The sequence below is a fragment of the Mesoplodon bidens genome, assembly GCF_964165515.1.
Source record: "Mesoplodon bidens genome assembly, chromosome: 1".
Lineage (NCBI taxonomy): Eukaryota > Metazoa > Chordata > Mammalia > Artiodactyla > Ziphiidae > Mesoplodon > Mesoplodon bidens.
Genome location: NC_138176.1, coordinates 145340971 through 145362917, shown reverse-complemented (window position 1 = coordinate 145362917; position 21947 = coordinate 145340971). Strand labels below are relative to the sequence as shown.

General features: G+C 36.8%; 1 protein-coding gene across 1 annotated transcript in view; it reads left to right on the top strand.

Moving 5' to 3' along the window:
• GRXCR1 (glutaredoxin and cysteine rich domain containing 1) overlaps positions 1–21947 on the top strand; it is a gene marked incomplete at its 5' end in the record, with an annotated part of 342040 nt that overhangs the window by 144731 nt on the left and 175362 nt on the right. The window lies entirely within an intron of this gene.

Here is a 21947-nt window from a genome sequence, read left to right as displayed (position 1 = left end):
TGTTAACATCCATAAAAGGGGAAATTGACAGTAACACAATCATAGTAGGGGACTTTAACACCCCACTTTCACCAATGGACAGATTATCCAAAATGGAAATAAATAAGGACACACAAGGTTTAACTGATACATTAAACAAGATGGACTTAATTGATATTTATAGGACATTCCATCCAAAAACAACAGAATACACATTCTTCTCAAGTGCTCATGAATCATTCTCCAGTATAGATAATATCTTGGGTCACAAATCAAGCCTTGGTAAATTTAAGGAAATTGAAATCATACCAAGTATCTTTTTTGACCACAACACTATAAGACTAGATATCAATCACAGGAAAAAAATCTGTAAAAAATAAAAACACATGGAAGCTAAACAATACACTACTTAACAACCAAGAGATCACTGAGTAGATCAAAGAGGAAATCAAAAAATACCTAGAAACAAATGACAATGAAAACATGACAACCTGAAACCTATGGGATGCAGCGAAAGCAGTTCTAAGAAGGAAGTTCATAACAATACAATCATACCTCAAGAAACAAGAAACATCTCAAATGAACAAACTAACCTTACACCTAAAGCAATTAGAGAAAGAAGAACCAAAAAAACACAAAGATAGCAGAAGGAAACAAATCATAGAGATCAGATCAGAAATAAATGAAAAAGAAAGGAAGGAGACGATAGCGAAGATCAATAAAACTAAAAGCTGGTTCTTTGAGAGGTAAACAAAATTGATAAACCATTAGCCAGACTCATCAAGAAAAAAAGGGAGAAGACTGAAATCAATAGAATTAGAAATGAAAAAGGAGAAGTAACAACAGACACTGCAGAAATACAAAGGATCATGAGAGATTACTACAAGCAACTCTAGGCCAATAAAATGGACAACCTGGAAGAAATGGACAAATTCTTAGAAAAGCACATCCTTCCATGACTGAACCAGGAAGAAATAGAAAATATAAACAGATCAATCACAAGCACTGAAATTGAAATTGTGATTAAAAATCTTCCAACAAACAAAAGACCAGGACCAGATGGCTTCACAGGCAAGTTTTATCAAACATTTAGAGAAGATCTAATACCTATCCTTCCCAAACTCTTCCAAAATATAGCAGAGAGAGTAACACTTCCAGCTTATTCTGCAAGGCCAGCATCACCCTGATACCAAAATCAGACAAAGATGTCACAAAGAAAACTACAGGCCAATATCACTGAAGAACATAGATGCAAAAATCCTCAACAAAATACTAACAAACAGAATCCAACAGCACATTAAAAGGATCATACACCATGATCAAGTGGGGTTTATCCCAGGAATGCAAGGATTCTTCAATTATACGCAAATGTGATAAACCACAATCAGTGTGATACACCATATTAACAAATTGAAGGATAAAAACCATATGATCACCTCAATAGATGCAGTTAAAGCTTTTGACAAAATTCAACACCCATTTATGATAAAAACCCTGCAGAAAGAAGGCGTAGAGGGAACTTACCTCAACATAATAAAGGCCATATATGAGAAACCCACAGCCAACATCGTTCTGAATGCTGAAAAACTGAAACTATTTCCTCCAAGATCAGGAACAAGAGAAGGTTGTCCACTCTCACCACTGTTATTCAATGTAGTTTTGGAAGTTTTAGCCACAGCAATCAGACAAGAAAAAGAAATAAAAGGAATCCATTCAGAAAAGAAGAAATAAAGCTGTCACTGCAGATGTCATGATACTATACCTAGAGAATCCTAAAAATGCTACCAGAAAACTACGAGAGCTAATCAATGAATTTGGTAAAGTAGCAGGATACAAAATTAATGCACAGAAATCTCTTGCATTCCTATACACTAATGATGAAAAATCTGAAAGAGAAATTAAGGTAACACTCCCATTTACCATTGCAACAAAAAGAATAAAATACCTAGGAATAAACCTACCTAAGGAGACAAAAGACCTGTATGCAGAAAACTACAAGACACTGATGAAAGAAATTAAAGATGATACAAACAGCTGGAGAGATATACTGTGTTCCTGGACTGGAAGAATCAACATTGTGAAAATGACTCTACTACCCAAAGCAATCTACAGATTCAATGCAATCCCTATCAAACTCCAGTGTCATTTTTCACAGAACTAGAACAAAAAATTTCAGTTTGTATGGAAACACAGAAGACCCCGAATAGCCAAAGCAATGTTGAGAAAGAAAAACGTAGCTGGAGGAATCAGGCTCCCTGACTTCAGACTCTACTACAAAGCTACAGTAATCAAGACAGTATGGTACTGGCACAAAAACAGAAATATAGATCAATGGAATAGGATAGAAAGCTCAGAGATAAACCCATGCACATATAGTCACCTTATTTTTTGATAATGGAGGTAAGAATATACAATGGAGAAAAGACAGCCTCTTCAATAAGGTGTGCTGGGAAAACTAGACAGCTGCATGTACAAGAATGAATTTAGAACACTCCCTAATACCATACACAAAAATAAACTCAAAATGGATGAAAGACCTAAATGTAAGGCCAGACACTATCAAACTCTTAGAGGAATACATAGGCAGAACACTCTATGACATAAATCACAGCAAGGTTCTTTTTTACCCACCTCCTAGAGAAATGGAAATAAAAACAAAGATAAACAAATGGGACCTAATGAAACTTCAAAGCTTTTGCACAGCAAAGGAAACCATAAACAAGACGAAAAGACAACCCTCAGAATGGGAGAAAATATTTACAAATAAAGCAACTGACAAAGGATTAATCTCCAAAATTTACAAGCAGCTCATGCAGCTCAATACCAAAAAAAGAAACAACCCAATCCAAAAATGGGCAGAATACCTAGACATAGACATATCCCCAAAGAAGATATACAGATTGCCAACAAACACATGAAATGATGCTCAACATCACTAATCATTAGAGAAATGCAAATCAAAACTACAGTGAGGCATCACCTCACACCAGTCAGAATGGCCATCATCAAAAAATCTACAAACAATAAGTGCTGGAGAGGGTGTGGAGAAAAGGGAGCCCTCTTGCACTGTTGGTGGGAATGTAAATTGATACAGCTCCTATGAGAACAGTATGGAGGTTCCTTAAAATGTAAAAATATAACTACCATATGACCCAGCAATCCCACTACTGGGCATATACCCTGAGAAAACCATAATTCAAAAAGAGCCGTGTACCACAACGTTCATTGCAGCTCTATTTACAATAGCCAGGTCATGAAAGCAACCTAAGTGTTCATGGACAGATGAATGGATAAAGAAGATGTGTCACATATATACAATGAAATATTAGTCATGAAAAGAAACGAAATTATTTGTAGTGTGGTGGATGGACCTAGAGTCTGTCATACACAGTGAAGTCAGAAAGAGAAAAACAAATAGTGTATGCTAATGCATATATATGGAATCTACAAAAAAAAAATTAGTTCTTAAGAACCTAGGGGCAGGACAGGAATAAAGACACAGATGTAGAGAATGGACTTGAGGACACAGGGAGGTGGAAGTGTAAGCTGTGACGAAGTGAGAGAATGGCATGGACATATACAGACTACCAAATGTAAAATAGATAGCTATTGGGAAGCAGCCGCATAGCACAGGGAGATCAACTTGGTGCTTTGTGATCGCCTAGAGGGGTGGGATAGGGAGGGTGGGAGGGAGATGCAAGAGGGAGGAGATACGGGGTTATATGTATATGTGTAGCTGATTCACTTTGTTATAAAGCAGAAACTAACACAACATTGTAAAGCAATTATACTCCAATAAAGATGTTAAAAAATAAATAAAAAGAAAATAAATAAATAAAAAATAAATCTTAAGAAAAAAAAACTGAAATCCACTAGCAATGATACTTAAGCATTGCAATTTATGCTATAATTTAGTATCTGAAAATAAAACAAGCAATTAACAGTTATTTCCATACCTTTTTTTATGAGTTAATTTGAGTAATATTTCTATCCTTGTTTTTACTACATTTATTTTATTTGAACAACTTTAACACAGTGGTCTCTCTTAACAGATTGCCTTTTCTTCAAGGATAGTGAACACAGACTATTGCTTTGTACTTTCCTAGTGCTTAACACAGTGCCTTTGGGACTTCCCTGGCAGTCCAGGGGTTAAGACTTCACCTTCCAATTCAGGGGGTGCAGGTTCAATCCCTGGTCAGGGAGTTAAGGTCCTACATGCCTCTTGGCCAAAAAAACCAACACATAAAGCAGAAGCAATATCATAACAAATTCAATAACAACTTTAAAAATGGTCTGCATCAAACAAAAAAAAAAACTTTAAAAAAAAAAAAAACCACCACAGTGCCTGAAACATAAGAAGCAGTTCCTAAATGTTTCCTGGAGAAAATAAAGATGTGAATGAATTTGTACACAATCACATTTATCCCACAGTACTCTCAACAATCCTCCTACATAGGCACATAGTAAACTTTGAGATGGGAGGAAGTTATGCCTTTTTTTGTATGGTGGGAGAAAGATGATTAATAGGAAGTGGGAAAAGATCCATCATGATAACTGGACCACAGTCATGTTCTCAGCACAATTTTCGTAGAATGTATATGGAAGTGAAGAATATAGAAATTGATATTTTGTATTGTTGTTTAAACGTTTTATTGTGATAAGAAAATAACATGAAATCTGTCCTCCCAACAAATTTTGTATACATTATTGTTGATTGTAGGTGCAATGTTGTACAGCAGGTCTCTAGAGTTTATTCATCTTACTTAACTGAAACTTTATGTCTGATGATTAATAACTCCACATTTCCAGCTTCTCTGCAGTCACTGGTAACTACCAGTCTGGTCTTAGATTTTATGAATTTGACTATTTTAGATAGATACCTCTTATAAGTGGAATTATATAATGTGTTTATTTCTGTGCCTGGCTTTATTTTACTTAGCATGATGTCCTCAAGGTTCATCCATGTTGAATGTTAAAATAAATTTCTAGGCCCAAACTGGAGGCACTCCTCTTCAGGGTGCCATGTTAGCAACCCAAAACTTAGATAATGTCTGTGTACCTGTAAATGTTCCACTTGACCGGAAGCATAGTATATCCGTCAGCCAGTCCCCAAACACCAAGCCAACTCTGGGCTCTATACTTACCTCCTTGTTCCTTGATCATTCTAAATAAGGTCATATGTGCAACCACAGCCAATCACCTTAAGCCCAATACTTCTTGTTTCCTGCTTGCCTTTTTCTATAAAAGCTTGCAGCCCTTTTCCCTTACTTTGTTGTTCTCGGAACTCTTGATGGTGGAACCTGCCTGCTTCAAGAAGTGTTAAATAAAGTTTGTTTGTATTACCTATATTATCTTATTTAATTATTTGACATGTTGCATATTGCAGAATTTTCTTCTTTTTTAAAGGCTGAATAGTATTTCATTGTATGTATATACCACATATATTAATTTTTAACTTTTTAATATAATTTTTATTGAGTTATATTTGATGCACAATTATATGATTACAGGTGTACAATATAGCAATTCACAATTTTTAAAGGTTATACTCCATTTGTAGTTATCATAAAATATTGGCTATATCCTCTGTGTTGTACAACATATCTTTTACCTTATTTTATACATAATAGTTCGTACCTTTTAATCCCCTACTCCAGCTTGCCCCTACTCCATCTTGCCCCTCCCCCCATTCCCTCACCCACCTAGTAACCACTAGTTTTTTCTCTATATCTGTGAGTCTGTTTCTTTTTTGTTATATTTACTAGTTCATTGTATTTTTTAGATTCTACACGTAAATCATGTCATAAGTATTTGTCTTTCTTTGTCTGACTTATTTCACTTTACATAATACCCACCAAGTCTATCCATATTGTTGCAAATGGCAAAATTTCCTTCTTTTTTATGGCTAAGTAGTACCCCATTTTATATACATACCACTTTCTTTTATCCATTTATCTGTCAATGGACACTTAGGTTGCTTCCATATCTTGGCAATTGTAAATAATGCTGCTATGAACATTGGGGTGCATGTATCTTTTTGAATTAGTGTTTTTGTTTTTTCTGGATATATACCCAGGAATGGAATTGCTGGTCCTAGGGTAGTTCTATTTTTAGTTTTTTGAGAAATCTCCATATTGTTTTTCACGGTGGCTGCACCAAGGTACATTCTTACCAACAGTGTGCAAAGGTCCCCCTTTCTCCACATCCTTGCCAACATTTGTGATATCTCATTGTGGTTTTGATTTGCATTTCCCTGATGATTAACGATGTTGAGTATGTTTTCATTTGCCTGTTGGCCATTTGCATTTCCTCTCTAGAAAAATATCTATTCAGATCTTCTGCCCACTTTTTAATTGGACTATTCAGTTTTCTGATGTTGAGTTGTATGAGCCATCTATATATTTTGAATATTAACCCCTTTGATCAGATCATTTGTAAATATTTTATCCCATTCAGTGGCTTTTTATTTTATCAATGGTTTCCTTTGCTGTGCAAAAGTTTTTAAGTTTAATTAGCTCCCATTAGTTTATTTTTGCTTTTATTTCCTTTGCTTTAGGAGACAGATCAAAAAAAATATTGCTATGATTTATGTCAGAATGTTCTGCCTATGTTTTCCTCTAGGGTTTTATAGTTTCTGGTCTTACATTTAGGTCTTTAATCCATTTTGAGTTTCTTTTTATGTATATGGTCTGAGAGAATGTTGTATGATGCCAGCATCACCCTGATGCTAAAACCAGACAAACATATCCCCCAAAAAGAAAATTACAGGTCAATATCACTGATGAACATAGATGCAAAAATCCCCAACAAAATATTAGCAAACAGAATCCAATGATACATTAAAAAGATTATACACCATAATCAAGTGGGATTTATCTCAGGGATGCAAGGATTTTTCAATATCTACAAATCAATCAGTGTTGATACATCACATTAACAAATTGAAGAATAAAAATCATATGATCATCTTAAAAGATGCAGAAAAAGCTTTTGACAAAATTCAACATCCATTTCTGGTAAACACTCTCCAGAAATTGAGCATAGAGGGACCTTACCTCAACATAATAAAGGCCATATATGACAAACCCACAGCTAACTTCATATGCAGTGGTGAAAAGCTGAAATCATTTCCTCTAAGATCAGGAATAAGACAAGTATGCCCACTCTCACCACTTTTATTCAACATAGTTTTGGAAGTCCTAACCATAGCAATCAGACAAGAAAAAGAAATAAAAGGAATCCAACTTGGAAAGAAGAGGTAAAACTGTCACTATTTGCAGATGACATGATACTATACATGTAAAATCCTAAAGATGCCACCAAAAAACTACTAGAGCTCATCAATGAATTTGGTAAAGTGTCAGGATACAAAATTAATATATAGAATTCTGTTGCATTTCTATACATGAACAACGAAATATCAGAATGGAAACAATCCCATTTACCATCACATCAAAAAGAATAAAGTACCTAGGAAAAAACCTACCTAAGAGGTAAAAGACCTGTACTCCAAAAACTACAAGACGCTGATGAAAGAAATCGAAGATGACACATACAGATGGAAAGATATACTATGTTCTTGGATTGGAAGAATTAACATTATTAAAATGACCATACTACCCAAGGCAATCTATAGATTCAGTGCAATCCCCATCAAAATACCAATGACATTTTTCACTGAACTAGAACAAATAATTTAAAAATTTGTATAGAAACTTAAAAGACCCCGAATATCCAAAACAATCCTGAGGAAGAGGAACAGAGCTGGAAGAGTTATGCTTCCTGACTTCAGACTATACTACACATCTATAGTAATCAAAAAGTATGGTACTGGCCCAAAAACAGGCACATAGATCAACAGAACAGAATAGAGAGCCCAGTAATAAACCCCTGCACTTATGGTCAATTAATCTATGACAGAGGAGACAAGAATACACAATGGAAAAAAGACAGTCTCTTCAATAAGTGGTGATAGGAAAACTAGACAGCTACATGTAAAAGAATGAAATTAGAACATTCTCAAATACCATATGTATATACCACATTTAGAAATTAATATTCTTAAAACCACCCATGCCCAGGTACCCATTGAAAAATGATCCTCCATTCTCAGGGCTATGATACACTAGGCCAAAGACTGCTCTCTAGAGGGTAAGCTCTGTAAGAGCTATCTTGGACACCACTAAATCCTCTGAACTTATCATAGTGCTGGACCCATAATAAGTACTCAAAAAACATTAATTGAATAAATAAATGAATGAGATAGGCCCATCACTGTTGTTGCTGTTTCTTCAAATCTTGCTTCTTAACTAAATCTGATGCCTGATTAAAAGCCACCTTCACTAACTCATCTTAATCCTGTTTATTAAAAAAATTTTTTTTGCCAAATCGCATTGTACGGGGCACAATAGGGACTCTTTATTGGTCTTAATGATCTAAATGTACTTAGGATAAGTCCACGTAAGTAGACTACCCACTAAAACATCCAGGACTTGGTTTTGCTGTTCTATATTTACTTGGATGACATGCTAGGAATTATTTTTCCATTCAAATGATCTTTTCTGTCTGCTTATAAATTCTTATTGTCTTAATGCCATCCATGGCTAATTCAAATAACCATTGAAAAAGAAAGTTCATACCACTCTTCCCCTTGAAAGGTTACTCTTTTTAGTTTAATTGCTATTGTATTTTAGCAAGGTATTGCTGCAAACAAAGCTAAGATTTTTTATAGTGTAACTTTTTTTTAAAGCTACAGCAACCTTATAATCTCAATTGGATTGTCACAAAATCATTTGTATTTATAATTAAATTTGAACATTATAGCCAGTACTTTGAGTCCGACTGATTTGAGATATATTTATTTAAGCTGACAAAATGAAATTATATTTAAGGCAGGACAAGGAATATTTAACATAAAATTTTCTCTGCTGTTTGAGCCACTATCTGCTCCTCTTTAGTGTGCATTTTGCATCTGCATTGTACCTTAACTAGATCCCCTTAGAAAACACAGGAATGCCTGCTCACCAAAAAAAGCAATTAACTCCTGGTGCCAGCAAGATAACTCCTTAGGAGATAACATTCCTCCTCAATCCTGTAAGGGGTCATGATGACCTACTGCTCACCTTGTTGGACTCTGCAAGCTGTCATTATGTTACTTTGATGTATGACCCTTTGATGTGTAACCCTTTGTTTCAAAAACTTATATAACTGTGCTTTGACTTCTAATGGGGAAATAGTCCTCGGTAGTTCCTGAAAGACTGTGTCCTGCGTTATAATCCTCAGGTTAGCCCGAATAAAATTCTCTCTTTCTTAGATTGACTGTTGACTAAGTTTTTTTCATTGACAAAGCCTTCATACTATCTGGGGCATATTCAATTTTTCATTTAAAATAACTCTCTCAACATCATTTACCATTGACTGGGAACTTCTGAATTTGACTTGTTTCACTAATCCTGGCCTACTTTACAATGCATTCCAAGTAACTTTATTTTATACAGGTTACATGTAGTGAATGAAAAGCAAGTATGATTTAATGCTTTGGGGGTAGAGAATATTTCAGAATATAAATATGTTTTCTTAATATGTGATTATAATGTCTTAAGGTATAAAGACAGTTGGTCTAACAAATGCTAATTTTTCTTAATGGAGGTAGCATGTAAAAGCAACATCATAAAAATACCTTAGATATGTGTGTATCCCATAATTCTACAGATTATGTTAACCTTAGAATTTCCACATAAAAATACTAATAGTGTTCATTTAGACTCAGGTCTCACTCACTATTTAGTAGGGCACTCATACCCAGATCTTTCCATTCAGACTGGGGTTTATGTGAGTTTTTCACCTGTGCTCTGAACACTCTCTTTCTTAGACAGAGAATAGTATAAGAATACCCCCACTGAGAGGAAGGCAGAAAGAGAGGAACACATTCCTAGAAATGGGAGCATTCCCTGATCACTGCTGACACACCTATTCATTAATAAACATGCAGTGTCTTAGTAATACAATTGCTATTACTATTACCACCACGTATCTTACTTCTCTTCTGCTTCCCAATGACCCGCGGTTCACTCTTCAACTTTATTTTAAAGGGACATCATCCTATCCTGTATTTGGGGTCAGGCAGTGGTGGCGGCAGCTAGTGAAAGGTAGAGTTAGAAACTAGGAGCAGGCAGCAGGGGGAGCCAGGTTGCAAGAAGCCAGGTGAAAACTGGTGGAGAATGGTCAGTAACATGAAGGCCATAGAGCCAAAAACGTTCAAACCAGCAACAGGTCGTCCTGAAAACAGAAAGCCTGAACGTGCCAAGGCAACACTTGGGAAGTAGGCAGAGATAGCGATATCCATGTTCTTCTGACCCTGTCTCCTGCCCTTTCTGGGACCATCCTCTTGAAGCTCTTCTTTTGTGCATCCGTGTCCTTTCCCGGCCTGCAGTGTTCACACCACCTCAGAGCGGCTTGTACTGTTCTGGTCCCTTTTTCTAGTATAGACTTTTCCTGCTCAGGGCTCTAAACCTTGAGGAATTTGTTCTAGGTGATCTGGTGACCAAGATATGCCAAGGGGGTAGTAGGTGCTACAGTGTAACGTCACCTTTTCCAAATTAAGTTCGTGAAACTTACACTGATGCATCTAGAAGAAATAGGAATTTCAGGCAGATCAGAAAGGAAACAATTTGGCGGAATAATTTGCTCTTTGATGCCTCCAAAATTTCGTCTCCTAAGAGGTCTTTCTAAAGTGGTCAGCGTTCATAGATTTGCCTCAGAATCATAGGATTTTATAGCTAAGGAGGGATTATCTCTGCCGTTATTTCCTAATGGCTCCCAGGACAGGTCTCCACAATGGTGCTCACACAGTGCTTGTCAATAAACAACATTAACAGAGAAATAAAAAACTTCTGTCCTATAATGACATCTGCTGTCACTATTTGTGACATGCACAAAATACAGTGGATGAAATCCATAATCGAAATATGAAAGCAGCTTTTCACAGATGTCCTGGTACTGAATTAATTGTTACAAGATAATGGCACTTCGATTGGTCTGTTTAATTCTAATGTGGTTGCTATAGGTGAAAGCAATTTTAGAGCAGTCTCTGTCTATGAATGGGAGAAGTAAATTGACTACTTCAGGGATTTTAAGGCTGCTGAAAAAGCCCTCTGCCATCTGCTCCCTAAAATATCTCCCTTGCTTTCTGTTGCCTGAAATTATGCAAATGGTGCTCCAGATTTTCCCTTCTGTTTCCTTTCTCCATGAAAATAAAATGACAAAATAGATTCACCCGGGGAGATACTAGAAAATTCCCCATGCTTGGACCTGACCCCCAGAGTGCCTGATTTTATTAGTCTGGATTAGGGCCCGGGTATTGGAATTGTTTTTAAAGGTCCCTGGTAATTTTAATATGCAGTCAGTGTCCATAAACACCGTTAGTGAAACACTAAAATGTACTCATTTGCACCTGAGTGTGGGCATTTTGTTCTTGTTTTCTTTTCAATCATATCTTCCTCAAAAACAGGTTACTAGAAGGGAGAAGGACAGTAAAGAAAACTGTGGATTCTAAAGGAAATTGATGGTCAAACTGGAGAGACTGGAGTGGAAGACCTGGGGATTCCAAAAACCTGCATTGTCCATTTCACAATGCTTGAAGGTTAGGCTTGCTAGCATTAATGACAAACAATGGGGAAAAGACAAGCTGTAGCCTCCCCTACCTTCCCCGGGGCATTTAAGGAGCCCTCCACAAGTAGGTCAGGGGAAATGGCATGCACACTGATCTGTAGGCAGCAGGAGAAGTTTTAAGATGTTGCTGTCACAGTTGCTTCTGCCCTGCCAACCCATCAGGGAGCTGCATCGTCTCTCCTTTGAGTTGAAATTCCAGATTAATGGGCCTGAAAATTGGATTAGCTCAGTGACTGCTCAGAGATCCATGGTGAAATGAAAACAAGTCAGAATAGAAACAATCTGTGGCTAGGTGCTACAGAATCTTTTCAGCTTGGCGTTTTCAGGGTTAAAGTGAATCTGAATTGGTAATACAACATGGGGAATCAAAGTTAGGGTTAGAGCGTTCTAAAATGTTCTCAGGTGTCAAAATGTCATAAGGTGAACAACCAATACATAGACATGTTTTCTTTCTGGCTATGAATCCTTTTCTTTTCTTTGCCTAGATGTTCCTCAGGTTTTTCAAAACAGCAACACTGGTCCAAGAGAATAAATAAATTAAAAGGGGTGTAAAGGTAGTCTTTGTAAGGAGTTAACTTATCTTTTTAAACTTCTTGAGAATCCTAGAAATATTTTGCCTCTTATAAACAAAAATGGAGGCATCTGATTAAGTTGGCTCCCTGGCATTGCTTTGGGGATGGATCTGTGCAGAGTTGGATTTCCTTCGAAGCTGAAGCCCCAGGGCCCCTCACTTGCACAAGCCCCATCTCAGACCCTGCAAGGAGGGACCCTAGCAGTGGGTTCTAATGGTCATATGTTTCGTAAATTTGAAAAAATATATAATATTTTAATAGCAGTCAGTTAAGGCTATTTTCTCTACTCCAAATTTTCCTGTGACATGCTTTCTCTCATGGTATGTGGCCTTGGAGGGACCGTATGCATTTTGGGGATATGGCTAAGGGATTTATGAGATAAGTTGTGTAGTTTGCAGTCACTTTAGTATACACCTAAGTAATTGCTAGGTGTTCTAGTGTCCACATAGTTTACAGGGACACTCCTCTGCTCCCTATCTATATGCTCATCTGGTATCCTCACCTAAAGCTACAGTATCATGACATAAACTAGTTCCAGAAGTACGTTGGTAGGAAAAGGGGTGAAACAAAGCTTGGAATGTATGGAGCCAGAAACTAGTCCATGGAAAATTCTCTCAACTATCAGACATGTAAAATTATAAATGGAGGATTCAGTTCGTATTGATACCTAATTAAAGCAGAAGTTCTTTCTAGTCAGTAACACTCCATCTTTTTTTGTGTGTGTGGGATATACATGAAATAGAATTGATCAGAATTACTGTGTTTATAGGACACAGATCTATAGCAGTAGGGCCAACTGGTGAAGTTGCATATTTTATGTACTCCAGCACATCAGATGGCACCTTAGAATATCTGATATATCTTGCCTTAATGAAGTTGGCAGTTTCAGACCAAACTGCAGGTAAAATTGTCTGCAATAAAGTGAAGCAATCAACTGTGCTAGAAGAAAACAATGACTTATTCTGCTAGTCTCTGTATTGGAAAATGTGTCAAAATGATTATATGAAGAAGTGGTCAAAGAGTATGCAAAAAATGGAGGAAAATGTTATTATAGAGGTGTTTTTGATAGTTGATAAATATGTTATCTTTTTGGTTTTGTAATGTTTTCATTTTTAGTATGCTTTTTTTAAAAAATAGATCTTTATTGGAGTATAATTGCTTCACAATACTGTGTTAGTTTCTGTTGTACAACAAAGTGAATCAGCCATATGCATACATATATCCCCATATACCCTACCTCTTGAGCCTCCCTCCCACCCTCCCTATCCCACCCCTCTAGGTGGTCACAAAGCACCGAGCTGATCTCCCTGTGCTATGCTGCTGCTTCCCACTAGCTAACTATTCTACATTCAGTAGTGTATATATGTCGATGCTTCTCTCACTTTGTGCAAGCTTCCCCTTCCTCAGCTGTGTCCTCAAGTCCATTCTCTATGTCTACATCTTTATTCCTGACCTACCACTAGGTTTATCAGTACCATTTTTTTCTTTGTTTAGATTCCATATATATATATATATATATATATATATATATATATATATATATATATATATATATATATATATATATAATGTTAGCATGCGGTATTTGTTTTTCTCTTTCTGACTTATTCACTCTGTATGACAGACTGTAGGTCCATCCACTTCACTACAAATAACTCAGTTTCATTTCTTTTTATGGCTGAGTAATATTCCATTGTCTATATGTGCCACATCTTCTTTATCCATTCACCTGTCGATGGACATTTAGGTTGGTTCCATGTCCTGGCTATTGGAAATAGTGCTGCAATGAACATTGTGGTACATGTCTCTTTTTGAATTATGGTTTTCTCAGGGTATGTGCCCAGCAATGGGAATGCTGGGTCATGTGGTAGTTCTATTTTCAGTTTTTTAAGTAAACTCTATACTGTTCTTCATGTTGGTTGTATCAATTTACATTCCCACCAACAGCGCAGGAGGGTTCCTTTTTCAGCACACCCTTTCCAGCATTTATTGTTTCTAGATTTTTTGATAATGGCCATTCTGACCAGTGTGAGTTGATACCTCACTGTAGTTTTGATTTGCATTTCTCTAACAATAGCAATGTTGAGCATCTTTTCACGTGCCTCTTGGCCATCTGTATGTCTGCTTTGGTGAAATATCTATTTAGGTCTTCTGCCTATTTTTTAATTGAATTGTTTGTTTTTTTGATATTGAGCTCCATGAGCTCTTTGTATATTTTGGAGATTAATCCTTTGTCCATTGTTTCATTTGCAAATATTTTCTCCCATTCTGAGGGTTATCTTTTCTTCCTGTTTATGGCTTCCTTTGCTGTGCAAAAGCTTTGAAGTTTAATTAGGTCCCATTTGTTTATTTTTGTTTTTATTTCCATTACTCTTGGAGGTGGGTCAAAAAAGATCTTGCTGTGGTTTATGTCAAAGAGTGTTTTTCCTGTGTTTTCCTCTAAGAGTTTTATAGTGTCTGGTCTTACATTTAGGTCTTTAATTCATTTTAAGTTTATTTTTGTGTATGGTGTTAGGGAGTGTTCTAATTTCATTCTTTTACATGTAGCTGTCCAGTTTTCCCAGCATCACTTATTGAAGAGGCTGTCTTTTCTCCATTGTATGTTCTAGCCTCCTTTGTCATAAATTAGGTGACCATATGTGTGTGGGTTATTCTCTGGGCTTTCTATCCTGTACTGTTGATCTATATTTCTTTTATTGTGCCAGTACCATACTGTCTTGATTACTGTAGCTTTTCAATATAGTTTGAAGTTGGGGAGCCTGATTCCTCCAGCTCCATTTATTTTTTTCTCAAGATTGCTTTGGCTATTCAGGGTCTTTTGTGTTTCCATATGAATTGTAAAATTTTTGGTCCTAATTCTGTGAAAAATGCCACTGGTAGTTTGATAGGGATTTTATTGACTCTGTAGATTGCTTTGGGTAGTATAGTCATTTTCACAATATTGATTCTTCCCATCCAAGAACATATTATATTTCTCTATCTGTTTATGTCATCTTTGATTTCTTTTATCAGTGTTTTATAGTCTTCTGAATACAAGTCTTTTGCCTCCTTAGGTAGGTTTATTCCTAGATATTTTATTCTTTTTGTTGCAATGGTAAATGGGATTAGGGGATTTATCCCAGGAATACAAGGGTTCTTCAGTGTATGCAAATCAATCAATATGATACACCATATTAACAAATTAAGGAATAAAAACCATATGATCGTCTCAACAGATGCAGAAAATGGGCATAGAGGGAAACTCCCTCAACATAATAAAGGCCATATATGACAAAACCACAGCAAACATCATACTTAGTGGTGAGAAACTGAAAACATTTCCACTAAGATCAGTAACAAGACACGGATGTCCACTCTCGCCACTTGTATTCAACATAGTTTTGGAAGTCCTAGCCACGGCAATCAGAGAAGAAAAAGAAATTAAAAATTGGAAAAGAAGAAGTAAAACTGTCACTGTTTTCAGATGACATGATACTATACATAGAAAATCCTAAAGATGTCACCAGAAAACTACTAGAACTAATCAATGAATTTGGTAAGTTTGCAGGATACAAAATTAATGCACAGAAATCTCTGGCATTCCTATACACTAACAACAAAAATCAGAAAGAGAAATTTAGGCTTTTTAACACTTATAATTTGTTGTGACTTCTTTTCTCCTTCTAAATAAATAGCACTTTTATACCCTAATCTGATATTCTCAGTTTTGTATTTTTTTTTTAATACTTACTTAATAGATATTAAAGTCACATTTTTTTTTAAGAAGATGTTGGGGGTAGGAGTTAATTAATTAATTAATTAATTTTTGCTATGTTGGGTCTTCGTTTCCATGTGAGGGCTGTTTCTAGTTGTGGCAAGTGGGGGTCACTCTTCATCACGGTGCATGGGCCTCTCACTATCGTGGCCTCTCTTGTTGCGGATCACAGGCTCCAGACGTGCAGGCTCAGTAGTTGTGGCTCACGGGCGTAGTTGCTCCATGGCATGTGGGATCCTCCCAGACCAGGGCTTGAACCCATGTCCCCTGCATTAGCAGGCAGATTCTCAACCACTGCGCCACCAGGGAAGCCCAGTTTTGTATTCTTATAGAGCTTCCAAATTAAGTGACAGGCTGCACAAAACTTGGATCTGGAGAGAAATTTTCACATTATGGACAAGTCATAAAGCATAATTGTCCAAGGGACTTGTGGACCTTGAGCTGCTATTTTTCTACTTGCTCAGGAGTCAGAAAGTTGGATTCTCTTCTGAATTTTGCCATTTATTGGCTGAGTGGTCAGACCCAGATCTCTGAGGAAGGGAAAAAGTGAGATTCATGCTGTTTATTGGACATCCAGTAGTAAAATGCCATTAACATACCAGTGCTTTTCATCCCTGATCCCATTTAATCTTCACAACTGGTTTAAGAGATTGGAGGAAACTAAGATGAATGGATGAAGAGCTCACACCAAGTGAATGCACTGGAATTAGAATCTGACTTTAGGGGCTATGATTTTTGTCATCACCTACAGATTTAAGACTCTCATATTCCTCAGTTATAAAATGGTGATAATTATGTCTTATTTACCTGTGTCAGCCATCAAATGAGGGAGGCTGGGAGAAGGGACTTTAAATATTATTCTATAAACATGAAACAGTGCTTGTGGTGTGCAGCTCTGTATGCAGCCCATGTGATTTGGGGTATTAAATTATTTAACAATAACAGCTTTGAGATATTGCAGCAAATGGAGCTCCTCAAATGTGTTTCAAAAGTAGTGACCCTGCAGGCTTTCTGTGCTCTCTGGGTTAGTTGTTTTCTGCTTGGACCCCAATAGAGATATGTCTCTTTTTACCATAGGAGCTCTTGGCTCCACGCTGAGCAGATAACAGAAGCATAGAAGGATAATCACGATGGTAAAAAGAAGCAAAGAGCTTAGAGCTAAGTTTGCAGAAAGAAATGACCTTTAATACAAAGCATATTAGAGAAAGTCATCATCCACCAAAAGCAGTTATTAAAGTTTTGTTCATTTCAGTGAACCTTGTGCTTTTGCAGAGTCTCAGAATAATATGTTAAATGTATTACAGGCTTAAATTACAAGGTTACTAGTAGAATTTGGAAGATGATAAATCCAGACGAGACCAACACAGAGTCTGTTCTCTTGGCCAGGCTGGGTAAGGGAGATTAATTTCTTATTGAGAAGGAACTTTTCGTTAATATCAGGATAAAGTTGTAGAATTATTTAGAGAAAGTTGTATATGTCAATTCAGGATAAAATTGTAGAATTATTTAGAGAAAGTTCAAGTTAACTGTATATTAATAAGTACAGTTTCTTCATTTCGAAGAATATGATTAGTAGTTCTCAATTAAGCCATTTTTTCCTTCAAATGATATGAATTTAAAAATAATTCTAGGTATTTTTATAGATAGGTACTTGAATGAGATAGATCATACATTATTATTGTAGTCAAGATTTTCTTTTCTGGAAAAAGGTAAAACTGGGTTAGAAGAACTGCTTTAAAAAGGTTTATTAGTGAGGCTTCCCTGGTGGTGCAGTGGTTGGGAGTCTGCCTGCCGATGCAGGGGAAACGGGTTCGTGCCCCGGTCCGGGAAGATCCCACATGCCGCGGAGTGGCTATGCCCGTGAGCCATGGCCGCTGAGCCTGCGCGTCCGGAGCCTGTGCTCTGCAACGGGAGAGGCCGCAGCAGTGAGAGGCCCGCGTAACGCAAAAAAAAAAAAAAAAAAAAAAAAAGGTTTATTAGTGAATGGGCTACATGTAAGGCCACACTGAGATGTAGAATTTGATAGGCAGTTTAAAAACTTGTTATTTTTCAGACAGAAATTTTAAAAATATATTTTAAACTTTTATACAGTGGAGGTGAGGAGAAACTTTTTTCTAAGAAGTTATGACAGACAGAATCGTATACAGACATCCCCTGGAAATATTGCAGGTTCAGTTCCAGACCACTGCAATGAAATGAATATTGCAATAAAGCCAGTCAGATGAGTTTTTTCATTTCCTGGTGAATATAAAAGTTATGTTTACACTATACAGTTGCCTCCTAAGTGTACAGTAGCATTATGACTAAAATAACAATTACATACCTTAATTAAAAAATACTTTATTGCTAAAAGATGCTAACCATCATCTGTGACTGTGCAGAGTTGCCATAAACCTTCAATTTGTAAAAAATGCAGTATCTTCAAAGCACAATATAGGAGGTAGGCATTAATACTACCCAAAATATTTGTCAAACTATTTTCTGTTTATCTAGTTCTTATCTTTGCATTTTTCTGTTATAATATTTTTAACTTGTAGATGCTGTAGAGTTCCAAGACAACTTCTTAGAAGTACAGTTTTTAACTTTAGTAAACTGAACTACTCACCCTCATAAGCAGACCTATGTCTGGCTTTAGTTGTTTTTAGAACCTCAGTTCACTTTGCTGACATCTAACTCACTAAAATTATATATGGGTAGGGAAAAATATTCAAAAGATAAAGTAGTAAAGAGATCATATTTGTGGTTACCAGAAGTGAGGGGTTGGAGGAAGGAGAATTGGATGTAAGCAGTCAAAAGGTATGAACTTCCAGCTTTAAGATAAGTAAGTACCTGGGATATAACGTATAGCATGATAAATATAACTAACATTGCTGTGTGTTATACATGAAAGTTGTTAAGAGAGTAAATCCCAAGAGTTCTCATCACAAGAAAAAAATTTTTTTCTTTTTCTTTTATTTTATATCTATATGAGATGATGGATGTTTGCTAAACTTATTGTGGAATTATTTCATGATGTATGTAAGTCAAATCATTATGCTGTATACCTTACAGTGCTGTATGTCAATTATATCTCAATAAAACTGGAAGGAAAAAAAGAGATAAAGTAGTACAGTAAGGGGTGTTTTGAATTTTAATTTCATTCTGTCTACTTTAATGGGAGTGGGACCAATTTACGTTGTGTGATTTTATTCCAGTGATGTTTTATTATTCATTAGACATCAGTGTCCCAAGCAGCCTCCTGGCTTATCTGTCCATTAATCCAGCTCAAGGTAAAAGTTACTTATTTTGTTTTTCCTTGTCTAGATCTCCTTTTCTAAGTTATGTTTTGCTTGGTTCTTATTTTTAATCTCTATTTACATTTTGCTGTTTTATTGCATATACTCTGCCATTAAGTCATATTAAATCTTTTGTGGAGAGTGATAAGGCATAAATCAAATAATATTGGCTGTTTCCATCTATCTTACCTGTCTCCTTTGTTTTCATCTCTTCCATCTGCCTCAAAGTGATCAGAATTCTGATGAGATGGTGGCCTGACACATCCACTCTCAACTCTAATCCAATTATTAACTCTGTCTCCATAGAGAAACAGGTGCTTAGACTGCAGGGTGTGTGCAAACACTCTGACCTTTCCAGGGGCTGGATGTTTAGGATGGTTCTTGATTCTGGGCCTGGCAGTTGACCTGGGAGGAAAATCTGAATTCTTTTGTTCCTGAAGAAAGATTGTACCTCTGAGTTCTGTGGATCCCTCGGAGGAAGAGCCCTGTCATTCCATTCATTGTCGTTCTAGGAAGACCTGCTGATTGTCAGATCTTTGGAGGGGCCTTGATTCTCCTTATGTCAGAGATCAGCAATCAAACTTTTTCCTGTGTTTGCAGAAAGAACTGAAGCGTTTCCAGTTTCATGTCCCTGTATGTGAAGAGCAGTACTTCCTACCACTTGTGGGTTCCCATCACTCCCAGGTACCCTAGTAGCTTGTTATGTAAATAAGCTCATGTGTATGCTAAGGAAATCATCACAATCTAAGGGGACCCAGCAGCAGTGTCTTTGAGATAGAACAAGGAGAGAGAGAGAGAGAGACAGCGAGAGAGAGAGAGAGAGAGAGAGAGAGAGAGAGAATGGATAAAAAGAATAGGAAAGCTTCTAGTATAGTAATAAAACTGTTAGAGGGGACAAATGACGATTAGAATAACCACAACAAAATGTTTTAAAAGAAGGCTTGAAGAGATTCTATTATAGCTTTATAAGACTTTCTGAAACTTAAAAATCTGATAATTTTTAATTTGAAAAACTGAGTGTATGAATTGAGGAGAGATTAGTCACTATAGAGATCATCCTAGAGGGTCAAGTAGAAGACACATTGTAAAACAACAAAAATACAAAGAGAATGAAATCATGGGGAAGAAGCCGCAAGATTTGGAGGCAGCATCAGGAGTTCTGAAACACGGAGAATAGAGATTCTAAAATGGCGAAAAAGGAACAGATAGAAAGAAACATAACCGTTGAAATAACCACTGGGAAAAACAAAATTGGATTGAAAAAAAGACTTGTATATTCATATTGGAAGTGCCCAGGCAGGATCGATTTCCATAGCTGAGGGCTGGAGATGAGAGGGAGAGAGAGCAAACAGGCTGTTGGATACTGACTTGGCTTTTCATTCTGCTCCCAGTGGTACCGCTTTGGGAAGAACATAATGCTGTTGTCATGTCATGTGATGGAGGAACCTTGATATTCTCTGATAACACCATATGGTCACACATTAAACTTCTCATGTGACATATCAGTTCTTGTTCCATTGGCTTCCATATCAACTACTGTTATCTAATGAATGAAAAAGTTGTGTATAAGCACCACTGCCATATAAGAGAGTGGTTCCCGTTACGGAAATTATTTTGAGTTGCTGTGCATGCTGGTCGGTTTGGATATACAAAGTGGGCCTGAGAACTAGGTTTGGGTTGGGAAATGAGAGTGAATTTCTCTGCAATTAGGGAGAATTTGGAAAGTCAGAAACAATCTAGAAAGGAGGGGTGAGATTGCATGTGGCTGGGATTTTATCTGGTGTAAAGTATCCATGAAAAATCCCACAAGGAATTCATCCAAAGAAAGTAATAAAGATGTCCAAAGTCTAATGCCTAATGCTCAGTTTGAAATTGCCATAAACTTTTCATGACTCTGCCCCATCCCTCATATTCATTTAAATCTACTGTAAGTATGAATAACCCTCTATGTGTCTGAGGCAGAAAGAAGTTTACTTCCCCAAAATTGGTGCTTTAAATATAATTAGGCTTAAGGAAGTGAGCTAGGTTGGGTTTCAAGAAACATCTTTAGGGAAGACAGCATCACTGTCCCACTAGGCAAGCCACTGAGTCTGAGGCCTCTAATGCAGCCTTGCTGGGAGCAAGAAGCCCCCGCTCTCACCAAACCCACCTCTCAATTCATGGAACCAGAGAATGGACACTGGAATGCTGGTGTAGGAAGAACGATCTTATATTTCCATGACTTTCTTGACAGCAGCCACAGCTGAGAGTTTCAGGAATATGGAGCTTACTGTATTTCTGCCCTTGGAATCTTATGAAAAGGGCTTTGACTCACAGAACCTAATTTGCTTCCAGACTATAGCACCTGGAAGATAGTTGGTGCAAAAGTCGAGAGAGACAAACCAAAGAATGAGGCACAAGGCTGATTTTCAAGAGCCAACAAAGTGGGGACAGAGATTGTTAGTATTAGTAGGACATTAGATAGTATGGGGGCAGGAAGATAATTCATAAACAAGAAATCAGGGGGAAGCAGGATCTGAGGGACAGAATAATCGTAACACCTCAATCTAGGTTACAGTTGTCTTTGGGGGACTTGGATTATCTTGCGTGCTTTATTGTGACTTAGAGCCAGGGTGATGGGTCATGTGATGACTAAACTACCTCTTATATCCCAGCTAATAGCAAACATTAAGAATCTACCATAACCTGCTATTTCCT